The 14,766-nt window shown below is 46.2% G+C and overlaps 1 pseudogene; it reads left to right on the forward strand.

Moving 5' to 3' along the window:
* The window catches only part of LOC134798597 (dystrophin-like), a 36,919-nt pseudogene extending 22,215 nt beyond the window's left edge, over window positions 1-14,704 (forward strand).
* The last annotated feature ends 62 nt before the right edge of the window (window positions 14,705-14,766 follow it).

The raw sequence follows: 14,766 nt of genomic DNA on the forward strand, positions 1-14,766 counted from the left end.
CGGTTTAACTATATATCGTAGATGGGACCTCTAATATATCATAAGTTCTCAAGAACTCGATTTAACGGTGTTTTCTAATTTTCAATTCATGTTGCAGGTTTAGTGTGGAGCATTATCCTCCATTGGCAAGTGCAGTACCATCTCAAAGAGTTAATGTCAGAGCTGCACCACACAAGCTTGGAACGAACGTTGCTGGCGTGGTGCCGCGCGCATACTCAGGTAACGTATTTTAATAGTACATTATTGTCGAGGCTCGGAAGTAGCTACTTGCAGGCTGAGGATTCGTTTTAAACGGACGACCTTGGGAGTCCGTTTAATTGAATCCGAAGCCAGCAAGTAGCCTTCCAGCCGAGTCATATATAGTGCTTTTCTCAAAAATGGTGCAAGAAATATAAATATCATAGAAATATTTTACAAAAGCAACTTTCTTAAGTATATATTTTCACAGAAAGAAGTAGAAACAATTGAAATAATTAGCTTTGCCGCCTTTTTATTTTTTTATAAAAAAAATAGAAGTGTATTTTTCTGCCGAAAATACGCCAACCTATTTGAGACAGCTAAATAGTCGCGGTACTAATCATCTGTTTGGCTGTTTAATGGGCCTGTGCCTTCATTTGATATGGCCATTTCAACTTTTAAAAAGTTTGGAACTCGACAAATAATGGAATTTGTATGCAACATTGCAGTCCCAAAATCGAGACTGCAATGTTTTTAACTTTTTAATTTTTGACTGACCATAAACTACGCGCTTCGCAACCTATTTTTTAAACGGCAAAGTCGACTTTGCCGTCCATTTTTGAGAAAAAATATTTTTAACCGTAATTCATCGGGATTTTTTTGTTTGAAAGAGTACACTTCACAGTCCAGATTTGATGTTAACCCTAGAGAAATCTAGAAAACTTGCACTTGTATAGGCACACATAACATGCATTTTCTCTGGGTAAATACCACCTCGTGAAGTGGAAGTAGTGGAACCGCTGATAAAGGCCATAAAATAATGACATGTTTGACGTTTTGTGAAGTCGGTTCTTTAACATTATATTAAAATGATCTTGTTTCCCACTGCAGGGTTACGAAGGCGTGGACGTGACGAACTTCACGTCGTCGTGGGCCGACGGTCTCGCTCTGAACGCTCTGCTGCACCGCTGGCGACCACAACTCTTCGACTTCCACGAGGTGGCGCAGCGCCCGCCCAACGAGCGCCTCGACCACGCCTTCACTCTGGCGCACAACTACCTCGGGATAGACCGGTTGCTGGACCCTGAAGGTAAGTCAAAACTAGAAAAAATATTTTGCAAATAGGCTTTAGGCCTCTTTTACATGCTATCGCAAGCATTTTCATATTTATAATCTTAAACCGACATCATGTCACTGGGCACCAAACATTTGCTTTGGCAAAACGTTCGGAACTCGTTCTGAACATCGTACTACGTGAACTGCAATCAGATGTCATTTACCAAAAAAGGGACCAAGGACTTTATCGCCTGGTTTTACTTTTACAACCTGTATCTTCAGCTAACAAAATAACAAAAGTTTAGCGAGTCTTTCGCAAACAGGCCACCTGGCATGTTCGTTCATTCTGGACGCATTTTACACATGTTCCTGCTCTGTGTTCTGAAGTAAGGATGATTAGTCTGTGCGGAAAAAGAAGTCATACAAACTTATGAACCAATACATTCTATGACTCTCTTATGTAATTGGTCCGGGAGCCCAAGAGGGGATTTTTGTAGTTACTCGAGCGCGTCAGATTAATATATGAGTGATATCTTGCTACCCCGTGGAGATTAATTTAACCACTTTGAGCCGTCTATGTTGAGCAGTGGTTGGTGGGGGTTTCAACAAATCGTTAATCAGATTGTGGATTAGGACATTTTAGTCCAAATTGATACTGTACTTGTGATATTACAAAATCTGACCAACCCCCTGAAATTTAATAAAATCGGTAGACGTTTTCCTGCTCGCTAAAATATAAACTTTATATAACCTTTTTTTCCATATCCCAATAGGTTTCTACGAAGCTCGAGTAAGTATACATTTAGCATCGCCATTTCCCGGACTATACGTAAAGCTTTCTGAACTTGTGATTGCAGATGTAAACACACCAAACCCGGACAAGAAGTCGATCATGATGTACTTGATGTGCCTGTTCCAATCGCTGCCGCACTCGACGCCCGAGCTGGCGACGATGGAACCCGACGCGGAGAATGTCGGCCCCGATTCGGAACCCGCCTCGCCTCTAGGGAACACCGCCGAGGTAAACAAGGAAACCGGGAGGTTCGTTTCAGTCTAAAGGGAAATCAAACATAAATTTCGTTAAAGACATCGTTTCAAAAAATGGTTGCCAAACTATGTTTTATTTCTTTCAACTTTAACGCTAACCCATATGACAGGACGCGCGAAACGATAATGCATTCATACCGAAATTAGGTCGAGAGAGAGAGAGAGTGGTTCGAGTCGTCACATAATATCGGGTCGCTTTCAGTTTTATATCCGGGGCCGGACATCATCCGCAACGGAATAGCCTAGATCGTAATCGACCAATCGATACTTCCCACTAAATAGTCGTCACCTACAATCGGGGTCCCACCACTAGAATATATCTGAAACGATCGGCCCCGTTTCCAGAGCGGGTCGCGGCCGCTGTCGACGGCGACGACGGGGTCGGGCGAGCTGGGCGGCTACTCGGCGGCGCTGGAGGACGCGCTGGCGTGGCTGCTGGACGCCGAGGAGCGGCTGGCGGCGCGCGCGGCGCCGGCGCCGGGCGCGGCGCTGGCGGAGCTGAAGGAGCACTTCCACGTGCACGAGGCCTTCCTGCTGGAGCTGGCGGCGCAGCAGGCCGGCGTGGGCGGCGCGCTGGCGCTGGGCGCGAGGCTGGCGGCCGACGGCGCGCTGTCGGGCGCCGAGGCGAGGGAGGTACGTTACATGCGATATGTCGCGGCGCCGGCGCCGGGCGCGGCGCTGGCGGAGCTGAAGGAGCACTTCCACGTGCACGAGGCCTTCCTGCTGGAGCTGGCGGCGCAGCAGGCCGGCGTGGGCGGCGCGCTGGCGCTGGGCGCAAGGTTGGCCGCCGACGGCGCGCTGTCGGGCGCCGAGGCGAGGGAGGTGCGTTATATCAGATATGTCGAACGGCCCCGGCCCGGGGCAGGGGAGGATTTCCCGTTTGGTAACGCGAAACTTCCGATAGACTATAAAATGATGGCGGACGGCCGGGATGAGTCGTTTCCTTTTTAAAGGTGATCGTGGGTATCGCCCGTGTTTTGTAGGTGCGGCTGCAGCTCCGCCTGTTAGCGGATCGCTGGGAGCAGCTGCGCGCGCGCGGCATGGCGCGGCAGGCGCAAGTCCACGAGGCGCTCATGAAGGCTCAACAAGAAACTAGACATGAATTCCGGTAAGTCGACTCCGAGAAATTCTACGAATGACATGTCTAAGTACTATAGTAAAAAAATCGTTAAACACTATTTCGAGCGAAATTTCAATAGCTGTAAGGTTTCTACACATTTTATTAACCGATATACTTCCCTCGTATCCATTTCCGCTTGGCTTTAGTACGGTCTAATTAATACTACTACTCGCATGTTCACAGACAATGGCTGACGGCGACGGAAGACCGCATATCCAAGCTGGGTCCTTTACCCGGCGACACCCCAGAAGAAGCTTCAGCCAGCCTGGCCGCTATAACTGCTCTACATGAGGCTCTACGCGAACAACAGCCTAGAGTAGATGCTTTGGCCGACTGCGTCTTGGTTTTGGATGATAATGAAGACACAGGTATGATATAACACCGTCCACACCGTTAACTGATGATTCGTATGGGCGGCACTCTCAACTCACTATACTTTAGTGTTGCTATTAATGGTTAGGTCTTCAAGCATTGCTCTACATATGGCTCTACGCGAACAACAACCCAGAGTAATCGTACTGGCTAACTGTGAGTTGCTACCCTCTGAAACCGAACCAGTAAACATCCTTTATCGAGACCGATTGACAATTATTGTCACATTATAATGTGTTTATTTGCAGCGGGTGTGGTAGAGATGGAAGACGAGCTGCGAGCCCTGGGCGAGCGCTGGTCGCACACGTGTCAGTGGACGTTGGCGCAGCTCGCTCGGCTGCAGGCTCTGCAGGACTTGCAGCCCACTGGCGCCGAGGAACAGCTCAAACAGGTATCAATAAAAGCAACTTATGTTTTATATAAAATAATTAATATGAGATTGCGAATAATAATTAATATCGCGTTGGCACTGACCGCCGTGACAGAAAATAGCTGATGCTTCGGATATCAAATTATTTTGCTCCACCGATATCGGTACATGATTTGGAGCATATAAGCGTGGTATTCCACCGGTCCAATTTCTTTGCCAATGTCAGTGCGTCTCAATAGCAAAATGTGAGACGCAATACACATTGGACAAAGAAATTGGATAGGTGGAATACCACCCTAATAAAAGAAAGTGAAAAAAAATCATTTAATAACTTTAATTCGTGTCTATTGCAGATGGAAGCGAACCCAGTGTCGACCGTTCAAGAGGTCCTCGAGCGCATCAGCACGCTCCAGCAGATCAAGCATTCCGTCTCTCTCCAACAAGCGCGAGCGATACAGCACACGGAGCGAGCTTCCGCCTTGATAGCCAACGGCGAAGCGGCGGGAGTTGACTTCTCTGACGTGTTCGCGAGGGCTGAAGAGTTACAGGATAGGGCGGAGGCTCTGCTTATGATTCTAGACGTTCAAGCTCAACGGGTCAGTCACTTTTTTTTAATTATTTACCCCAGCTACAACTACTGTTGTCTATCTCCCGATAAAAAAGGTCGTTTGAAAACATTCTTCTAATAATTTACACTATAATACAGTGATACATTTTCAGGTTTTGTGTATAACATTTCAGACGTGATTCATTCTTATATCTTATGTTTCTGTCCTCAGATTCGCGAGCAAGGCTTCGAAGTGGAACTAGTGACCACACAACAGTCCCCAATGGACGCAGAGAACACGGTGACCACAACAACAGTCACCGTGACATCCTCAAGCGATGCTCGCCGGAGTAAGAAGCCGCGACTCTCAGGTGGCGCAGACTTCCAGGCCGGGTACAAGCCGTATGAGAACTGGGCCAAGACTGCCACTGAGACACTAGAGAAGGTTCGTATTGTGTATTATCTAGTGTCTATGGTACAGAGAGGACACAGTGACTACAACAATGACATCCTCAAGCGACGCGCGCAGAAAAAGCCGCGTTGATCAGGCGGCGCTGATTTCCAGGCCGGGTACAAACCCTATAAAAACTGGGTTAAGACCGCTACAGAGACTAGAAAAGGTCTGTGTTATGCTTTGTTTTTGGTATTTTTGACTGACGAGATAAAAAAATGCTTATAGGCACTTGTAGTTAAAATGACGTGTTTTGGTGTTCAATATATATTTTTGATTGTGACTAACGAATTATTTAAAAAACTGAGATTTTTCAGTGTGCACGTGACTTAGAAGATTCTTCAGTGCCGCGCGCAAGTGTTTCGGCGACTTTAGAGCGTCTTGACAAGGAGCTGTCCGTGCAGCGACAGGACTTCGCGAACGTCGAAGAGATACAGCGACGGCTGGCCACTGATCCTGCGCTCAAAGGTACCTAATATTGACGGTCATTATGCTCACAAACTAGCAGGTTAACGTGACTTAGGTTAATTTTGTTCGCCAGTATGAAATAACCAAATAACTCTTACAAAAATTAACAATGTCATTTTTCGAAGCAATGGGAGAGGTTGATTTTTGTGGTCCCTTATAAAATTAAACGAGTTATTATTCAAACCGAGCTATCTTTCCGAGTTAGAGTTACCGGCCTTAGCACAAAGCGGTCTACTTTTGAAACTTTACCACCACTGCCGCTTTGAAGGTTTTTCTCCAATAATTACAAATGATAATGTTACAGAGGAGGCCGAACAGCACGCAAAAATCATCGAAGAGCTAAAACAGCGCTGGGACGACATCCAGCGCGGCGCCACCTCGCTCCGCAACACCATGAACCTGCTCGAGGACAAGGACGGCTTCCACCGCGCGGCCGCGGCGCTGCGCGAGGCCCTGCAGGACACGCAGGCCTGGCGGGACCGCATGCTGCGGGACAAGCCCTCCAACAACCAGCTCATACACCTGCGGAACAAGCTGCGCGCGCTGCGGCAGCTGGAGATCAAGCGGAAAGAACTTGACGCGCAATCGATCATTCTTTTAACCAAGCCCATCGCGCCCGCTTATAAAGAAGAAATAGAGACCACTGCCAAACAACTAGGAACCGAATACGAGGAGCTTTTGAACTATTTGAGCGCTAAAGAAGTAGAAATTAAATTAGCGATCAATAAGAAACCTCAGGAGACCGTTAAGGATGAGTTCGAGAATCTCCAGCGGAAAATACGAGATATAGAATCCCGAGTTATCGTTGAGCATGTCATGTTTTCTACCGCTGAATCCATGGAAAATAAAGTCAAAGAGCTAAAGAGTCTTCGTAGTGAGTTGGAAGAGTTACAAGCGGGTTATGATGAGGTGGTGAAGGCGAGAAGACAGCAGTATGAAGCCGGGAGTGTGCAGGAGTTGAATGTGAGGAGCAGCTTGGAGAACCTGGTGACGAAGTTCGGAGACACGCAGGTGCTGCTGGAACAGAAGATCGACAAGCTGGAGAACGGTAATACATCCTTTTGTTTAGTATACAACTCTAGGTAATCGATTATGATTAATAAAATTAGTTTACTAGCAATTTTAAAATGAACAATAAAAGGTTGAAAGCTACATTTCAAACATGCAATGATGAAGACGCCTTTTGAATAATATGCAGCGACACGATTGTAAATCGAAAAAGGAATTGTGAAAGGTAGCTTACACTAAAGATTGCAATTTTGAGGTCGGATTTTTTTGACAGTGATTTTTTATGACTTTTGTAGTCTTGCTGCCCTAGGCACTCTTCGCTAAATATTGAAGTAGAATAAGTTCTAATATCTAGATATTAACACACTTTGTATCCTTCATAGGAGTGAAGCTGGTAGAACAACTGGAAGCCGACACGACAGAGCTGAAGCAGTGGCTGGATAAACTGGACAAGTTCCTCGCCGACAACGAGTTCATACCCATCGGGGACGTCCAGGTGCTGGAGAGTTTGCTGGATACCAGCAATGTAAGTTATTTCGTTCGCCGCATCAAACAAACTCGGGACCTGGCAACCCCATACTTTGCTTCGTCGATTGTCAATTGTCATACAATGCTAAAACTATGAAATTACTTAATTTTATAAATGACATGTTTATTTACAGAAATACGACGAAGAAAAAGAGAAATACGAAACGATGTTAACCTCGATCGACAACACCCGCGCCACGATCCTCGAAGATTGCGACGAATCCCTCGGCAGAACCCTCCGGTCCCACGGCTCCCCCACCAAACGATCCCTAGACACCACCACACGTGCTCGCACCTTGAACGAAGGCTTGAGGCGGGCTTTAGAACGCACCGAGAGTGTATTCAGACAGATAGCCGATACTGAGAGCTGGTTGAAGGAGTTGGAAGCGCAGATCCCTAAGGAGGAGGATTGTAGGATATCGGACTCGGCCGAGCTGTATAAGGTGAAGATGGTGTTCCAGACGCTCAAGGACAAGTGCGATGACAAGACGCAGGAGTTCAGGAACTTGAATGAAGCTGGTGAGTAGAATATATGTAATTTTGTTTTACAACGCAGTAGTCATTTAATATGTAATCATGTAATGATGCTTCTTTCATATGTAACAATTAATAAAAAAACAATAATGAATTGCAGTATATATCATAATTTCATAATACACTAAAGAAAAACCAAGTGTCTTTAGTAGTGATGTACCGACTATTGATTTGGCCGACTAGCCGACTAGCCGACTAATCGGCGCTCGAATGGCCGATTAGTCGGCCGACTAGTCGGCTAGTCGGCCAGATCATTGGTTTCGTATAAGTTCAGGTGAAAAACAATAGATTTGCTCCTATGGTTGCGCTATATTCATCACAATTTAGCTTGGCTAAAAGGTGTTGTCTACAGGTTCAAAGACCTATCACAAGAATCCTCGTTCAATTTCTGTCTTTAGTTCTTTTATTTTATGATCCTGAGCAGACCGTCAATACAGCTTGTAGGAGGTATTTCCAAGGCTCTATTTCCCGTACGTAGTCGCCAGTTAAGAACCTATCCCCTGTGGTCAGCGTCTTTACGAGCAACGTGCCCTGACTAAGTCTCTAAATTTTGCAATAACATGGCTCCACCATTAAAAAAAACAAAAACTGAATAATAATAAAAATATATAACTATCGAACTTGCACGTGAAATTACACGAGAATCAGTTGAGATCGACCTGTAGAGGAAAACACCAGCTCACCAACATACGATACTAAATTTTCGTTTGCACCCTGAATAGGTATTTTAGTAAAATAAACATAAAACATATGGTGAATATTGACTGTTGATTTGTTTTTTTTTCTGTTTTTCTTTCACTTATAAAGTGCCGACTAATCGGCCATTTTTGCCGACTAGTCGCCGACTAATCGCCGACTACAAATGTGGCCGGATAGTCGGCTTTCCCGACTAGTCGGTACATCCCTAGTCTTTAGCTTTCGCGGTTGAGTCTATACATTTTAGGCAAACTGTCCCATTTTTTCGCGTATTTGTAATTTTTAAAAACCTAGTCTTTAATTGAAGTCTTTTAAAATGTACTGTGCTTTGTTTATGGTACTGAACGATTGTCGATTCATGTTTCTCGATGTAATATCAAGTGGATTTTACGACAGGAAATGACATGATGCTAGCGGCAGAAGAGCGCCGACCGGCGGCGTTGGCTCGCCGGCTGACGGCGCTGTCGGCGCGCTGGACGGACGTCACTCGCGGCGTTTATGAACGATACAAGTGAGGCATTTATTTGAGGTATCTTACGTGGTTTATTAGTTATTGAAAATTTGATGTATTTCAGGGGAGTTCAATGTCCTTTTTGCGTACCAAAATATTAATATTTATTTGCAAAACATAGCGTATAAGATATTCAGACTGTACGCCTCTGGAAGCGGGTTCATCATTCAATTGATGCATCACGCTTTAGAAATGCTGTCTATATCGGCGTAATAGTAGAATGTTGTAATGGTTGTGCAGGGTGCTGGCGGAGGCGTGGCACGAGACGGGCGAGCTGCGCGCGTGGCTGGCGCAGGAGGCGGCGTGGCTGGACGGACTAGAGCGGCGACTACGCTCGAGGCACCAACCGGCCGACGCCGAGGAACTCTCCGCACAACTTTACGTGAGTCTTCATACAAAGAGAACATCATCTTGAAGTGGAACAACAATCTTAAATAAGGCACTTGTCCCACCAAGAGCGAGTAAGCGATTAACTATCGGCGATTTTCTCGCCCAAGAAACGAACAAAAGATTAGGATCCTGTGTTAGTAAAAGAGACACATATATTAATAGTTCATCGCTGGCTGTTCACACTGCCGGCGAGAACACTCGCTCTACTAGTTTGTCGCCGCGATAAGATAAAACTAGCTCAGCGGTACTCGCTCGGCGATGCTCGCTTCGTAGTTAGAATTCAAGCTGCGAGACCAATCAGTCTGCATGTTCGACTACGCTGCACCGCCCGAGCGAGTGACGCGAGTAATAGCCCGTCGCACTCGAACACTCGCCTATAGCCGAGCGACAAAACTATTGGAGCTAACACTCGCTTCTCGCCGCTCGCCCACTCGTTTCTAGTTTATCGTTCTACTCACTTATCGCTCATCGTCGGCGGTGGGACAAGTGCCTAAACAATCGTAAAATAAAATAAAAAATCTATTTTACGTTTTATCTTTCATCGTCGCAGTAAATTTAATCACGTGTATCGTTCGCAGGACCTAGAAAGTTACATGCGCAACCACTCGTCGCTTCGTCTATCGCGGATTCAAGACGTCGGGAGACAACTGGCCGACGCACATATCATGGCCGGTTGGATCCGTGCCGAGATACACGCATTGCAGGACCGCTGGAACACCCTGCAAGCCGAGGTTCGCGTCTACACTGACTCGCACAGATTTCTAAACTAAAACAGGGCCAAGCTAGTATATCACATATCACTCGATCGTTTGCACTAGGTACTTACCTTGTCATTTTATTTTATATTTGTTTGTGAAAAGACGTAATACATGTTCAGGCGGCGTCCCGGACGGCCACGCTGGAAGGCGCGGCTCGCGAGGCGGCGCAGTCCGAGGTGGCCGTGGACCGCCTGCAGCAGTGGCTGCGGCACGCGCAGGCCCGCCTCGCCGACGACAGAGATCACCAGGTAACATGAGGAGGCACCCGTTTTTGTTAAACACTTCGACAGCTTATATAAAATAAGTTTTTGGCAAAAATTTCATTTTTTATACAAGCTTTTATCGCTGACTGTACTTTTCTTACGACAGACAACTAATACTCATCGAGACAATTCTAAAACCCCCTAACACAATTAGGTTGCGTTGTTTCATCACAGAGTTCCTATGGCCACCTCCTGTCTCCATCATCAGATCAGTTCGACAGTACCATATTATTGTATTGTCATCAGAACTACATACAGCTGCCAATTTTCATGACGCTACGATCCTTCGAAGATGATTAAATTAGTTACCTTAGATTCCATTACAAGTTAGTTACATACAGGTCGACCCACAAAACAAAGAAGTAATAGAAGTGAAACGTACGTCTATAGCGTGTGGCAAGATTAAGCCTTATTGTACTCAGTTTCACCACAGACTATTGTCAGTCGTGTGTCAATTCAGTATGGCGCTTTTGAGACGTCAGATGTGAAAACGATTCCAGGAAAAATTAGAAATAATTACAAATATGCCGCGCTGCTCTATTTTGGAGTGTAAAAACACTAGCCGAACAAAAAATATTAGATATGGAGGCATTTCATATCATCGTAAGTATTATTTCATGTAATATTTCAATATTTTTTACATTTTCGGTTTCTGCGTGGATTTTTGGAATGTTTAGTACAAAAATCTAATTTATGTAAATGAGATAAGGTTGATATCTACTTAGCGTCAAAGTCATGTACGGGTGCGCTATTCAGCCACAGTGCGAGGACCATATCAAAAATGTTATCGATGTCGATGTTCTTATAAATACACAGTTCGGTTTGTTTATGTTCATACATGTTCTTAATAATTTATTTTTGTTTTGCCTCTGGATGATCATATCGAAAAAGTCGTCGCTTATGCACATTTTATATTATGTACAAAATATATTCTTACGTATTTATTGCTACTCAATGGATTATTTCATAAAGTTTTCTTATAGTATTGCATCCATGGATACATATTTGTCAATTTTGTATATTAAATACGAGTAGGTAAGGTGTCAGTTTTAAGCTGTCACATAATTTTACTGCTGGGTATTTGCTGGCCAGTCTAAAGCCCGCTCCACACTCTTGGACAAATCTTAAAGCGGTCTTCACATTCGACCTTTGACTAGACTTTTGACACTTGTTTGACCCATATCGTTTCAATATTTAGTATTTGACATATCTCATTGTTCGAATACGGCTGTAAAGTCTCCTCTCGGAGTTGGACGGTCAGATGACAGTCTCTTTTGTAAAAAAGAGTGCATAAGCCAATTCTTGTGATAAGTTTCCAAGCAGACCCCAGGCTCCGTGCCTGACGCGGGCCGGCTCACGGGCCGTGGCAAATAGCCGGAACAACGCTAGGAAGAAGGAAGATGATGGTTGCACGACATGTAGCACGTAACTGAGGACGCGGACATCACGCGGGGTGTGCTAAGGAGTAACAGTTTTTATTATATACTCGCTTACAGTTATATGCGTGGTTGGTGGCTTGATTACTTTCAATACAGTCGCCATCAGATATATCGGAGCGGCCAAGGTGTTCACAATATCTGAACACGCGCTCTAACGCCCTGACAATAGAGGCGTGTTCCGATATTTGTGAGCACCTTGGCCGCTCCGATATATCTGATGGCGACTGTACGAGCATTTTTTTATTAAAAGGTAAGTAGGTACCTAATCGTCGCCAGAAAATATAGTAATACATATGTATAAAAAACCTGAGTAGTTTACGTGTACACTAATAATTAATAAGCGTTTATCGATATCACACCGAATCATGCACATCCCTATCGCATGTGGCAACCTCATAGTCGAATATTTTATCCTATCGCATTCACTCTTGGAAAAGCCATGCAAGTGTAAAAGCAATAGAGCATAAATGTCAATTTACAAAAATGAAAACTCGTAGTGCAATTTCGACATAATTTTCTTTGCTGTAAAGTTCAAATTATTGAGATGGGCGAGGGCTCATAATCCTTTTCGAAATAAGATAATATGGCCAATTTTTGTGACAGCGTTTTGGCGACATAGGTTTCCATACTAATCCAGGCACATGCCGTTTCCCGTTAATAAGTGGCACATAATCCACTTCGAATTCACCGAATTTATAATTTATAATTAAAAAAAGGTTTGATCGGTCAGTTAACGATCCAAAAATCATAAGGAAGTTGATTTCTTACTAAATCCTAAATTTAATTACACAAACGTGGACAGCGACCGCCACCTAGTCGTCGCTGAAGTGCGACTCAAATTGGCGATCCCACGCCGTAAGTCCGAGAAGATCTCTAAAAGTTTCGAAGTACGTAAACTCCGGAACCCGGAATGGCGGGAGAAATTTCGCCTTTGTCTCAGGAATCAGTACGAACTTCTCGAGGAACTTGAAGATGAGCTGGGACCGCATTCGCACCATCTATATGAGAGCCGGTGAGGAGGTGCTCGGATACACAATCTCGACAAGGGAGAGCTGGATGTCGGCAGAGTTATGGCAACTTATAGAAGATAGGCACCGAATAAATATGCAGATACAATCTTCTACCGAACCAGAAACGTCCAGTCTCCGGGTCCGGTACAGCACTCTCCGTTCGAGGATCAGGAAACTCGCGCGCAGAGACCGCCGCAGACGACCTGGCGGAGCGCGCCAACACCGCCGCTCGCCGCAGCGACATGCGCGAGCTGTACGACGCCACGCGCCGCCTTAGCGGCCGTCGGGCACGTGCAGCGAAGAAACCGCTGAAAGGTAAAGACGGCAGTCTCCTGTGTACCTCGAGCGAGCAGCTGAAAAGGTGGACCGAACACTTCTCAAGCCTGCTGGAGCAAGCCCAATCCCCAGACAGTCAGCATCCCAGTACCGACCTCCCAGACGAGCTTCTGCGTGTGCCGACGGCACCACCCTCCTTCGAAGAAGTGTTGGTAGCGGTGAAGTCCCTGAAACCAGGGAGAGCGCCGGGCATTGACAACATCCACGTAGACATGTTAAAGGTCGATACTGCGACGTCTGCAACTCTGCTGTTTCCCCTATTGACCCCTATCTGGGAAGCTGGACGAGTACCCGATCAGTGGAAGCAAGGTCTCCTGGTGAAAGTCCCAAAGAAGGGGGATCTATCGCAATGCGACAACTGGCGCGGCATAACGCTCCTACCTTCTGCCGCAAAAGTACTAGCTAAGATTCTGCTCAATCGCATTGCTCCAAGAGTGGCAGAGACGCTGAGAGACGAGCAAGCAGGTTTCCGCCCTGGTCGCTCCTGCACAGACCACACCAATACCCTACGCATCCTTATTGAACAGTGTGTCGAATGGCAGTCGGAGCTGTTTCTGGCCTTTGTGGACTTTGAGAAAGCCTTCACCGTGAAGTGGAGCGCGCTGTGGTCCAGCCTTCGTCGCAGGGGCATACCCGAGTGTATCATCCGCATAATCCGCTCCTTGTACGAAGGGAGCACATGCAGGGTGATACATGAAAAGGAAATGGGAGTAAGTGCCGGTGTGAAGCATGGATGCCTCCTGTCACCACTGTTATTCATAATTCTTCTCGACGACGTGATGAGGAAAGTGATCGAAACACCAAGAGGCATTAACTGGGGTACTAAGGAACTGGATGATCTTGATTACGCCGATGACATCGTGCTGATTTCGCCATCGCTAGCCCATCTTAAAGCGAAACTTGAGAGCCTTCAAGAGGAAGCTGAAGCCATGGGCCTGCGAATCAACCGACGGAAGACTGTCAACATGCGAGTAAAATCAGATTGTACGGATCCTTTATTGCTCAAAAACGATTACCTTGAATCAGTCTCCAAGTTTGTATATCTCGGCAGTACACTAACATGTCAGGGAGGTGCAGACGAAGACGTCGAGAGCAGAATTAAGAAGGCAAAAGCTGCATTTGCTCAACTCAAGCCTGTCTGGGACTCAAACGTTCTCACTCGCCGCATAAAAATCTCGCTCTTCGAATCCATCGTCAAGTCCGTGCTGCTCTTCGGCTGTGAGACGTGGAGAGTGACAAAGGGGTTGACACACAAGCTACAAGTGTTTGTCAATAAGTCCCTACGGTCGATCCTCCGCATATTCTGGCCGAAGACTATAAGAAATGAGGATTTGTGGAGTATGTGCCGACAATCTCCGATCGCCCAAGAAGTAGCGCTGCGGAAGTGGAGATGGATCGGTCATACCCTGCGAAGAGGAGATACGAACAACGCCAGTATCGCGTTCGAGTGGCGGCCTCAGGGCGGGAAGCGAGCCCGCAAACACCCTGTGCACACCTGGAGGCGCAGCGTCGAGAACGAGCTGACAGCCGTAGGACAGCTGGAACGAGGCCAAGACGATTGCTCAAGACAGAAGGGCGTGGAAGGATCTTGTGGAGGCCCTATGCACCTCCGGGGTGCCCTAGGACAGACAACAACAATTACACAAACGGGTCTACCGCGAAATACTTTCGTACCCCGCACCCCG

The sequence above is a fragment of the Cydia splendana genome, chromosome 1, assembly GCF_910591565.1.
Source record: "Cydia splendana chromosome 1, ilCydSple1.2, whole genome shotgun sequence".
Taxonomy (NCBI): Eukaryota; Metazoa; Arthropoda; class Insecta; order Lepidoptera; family Tortricidae; genus Cydia; species Cydia splendana.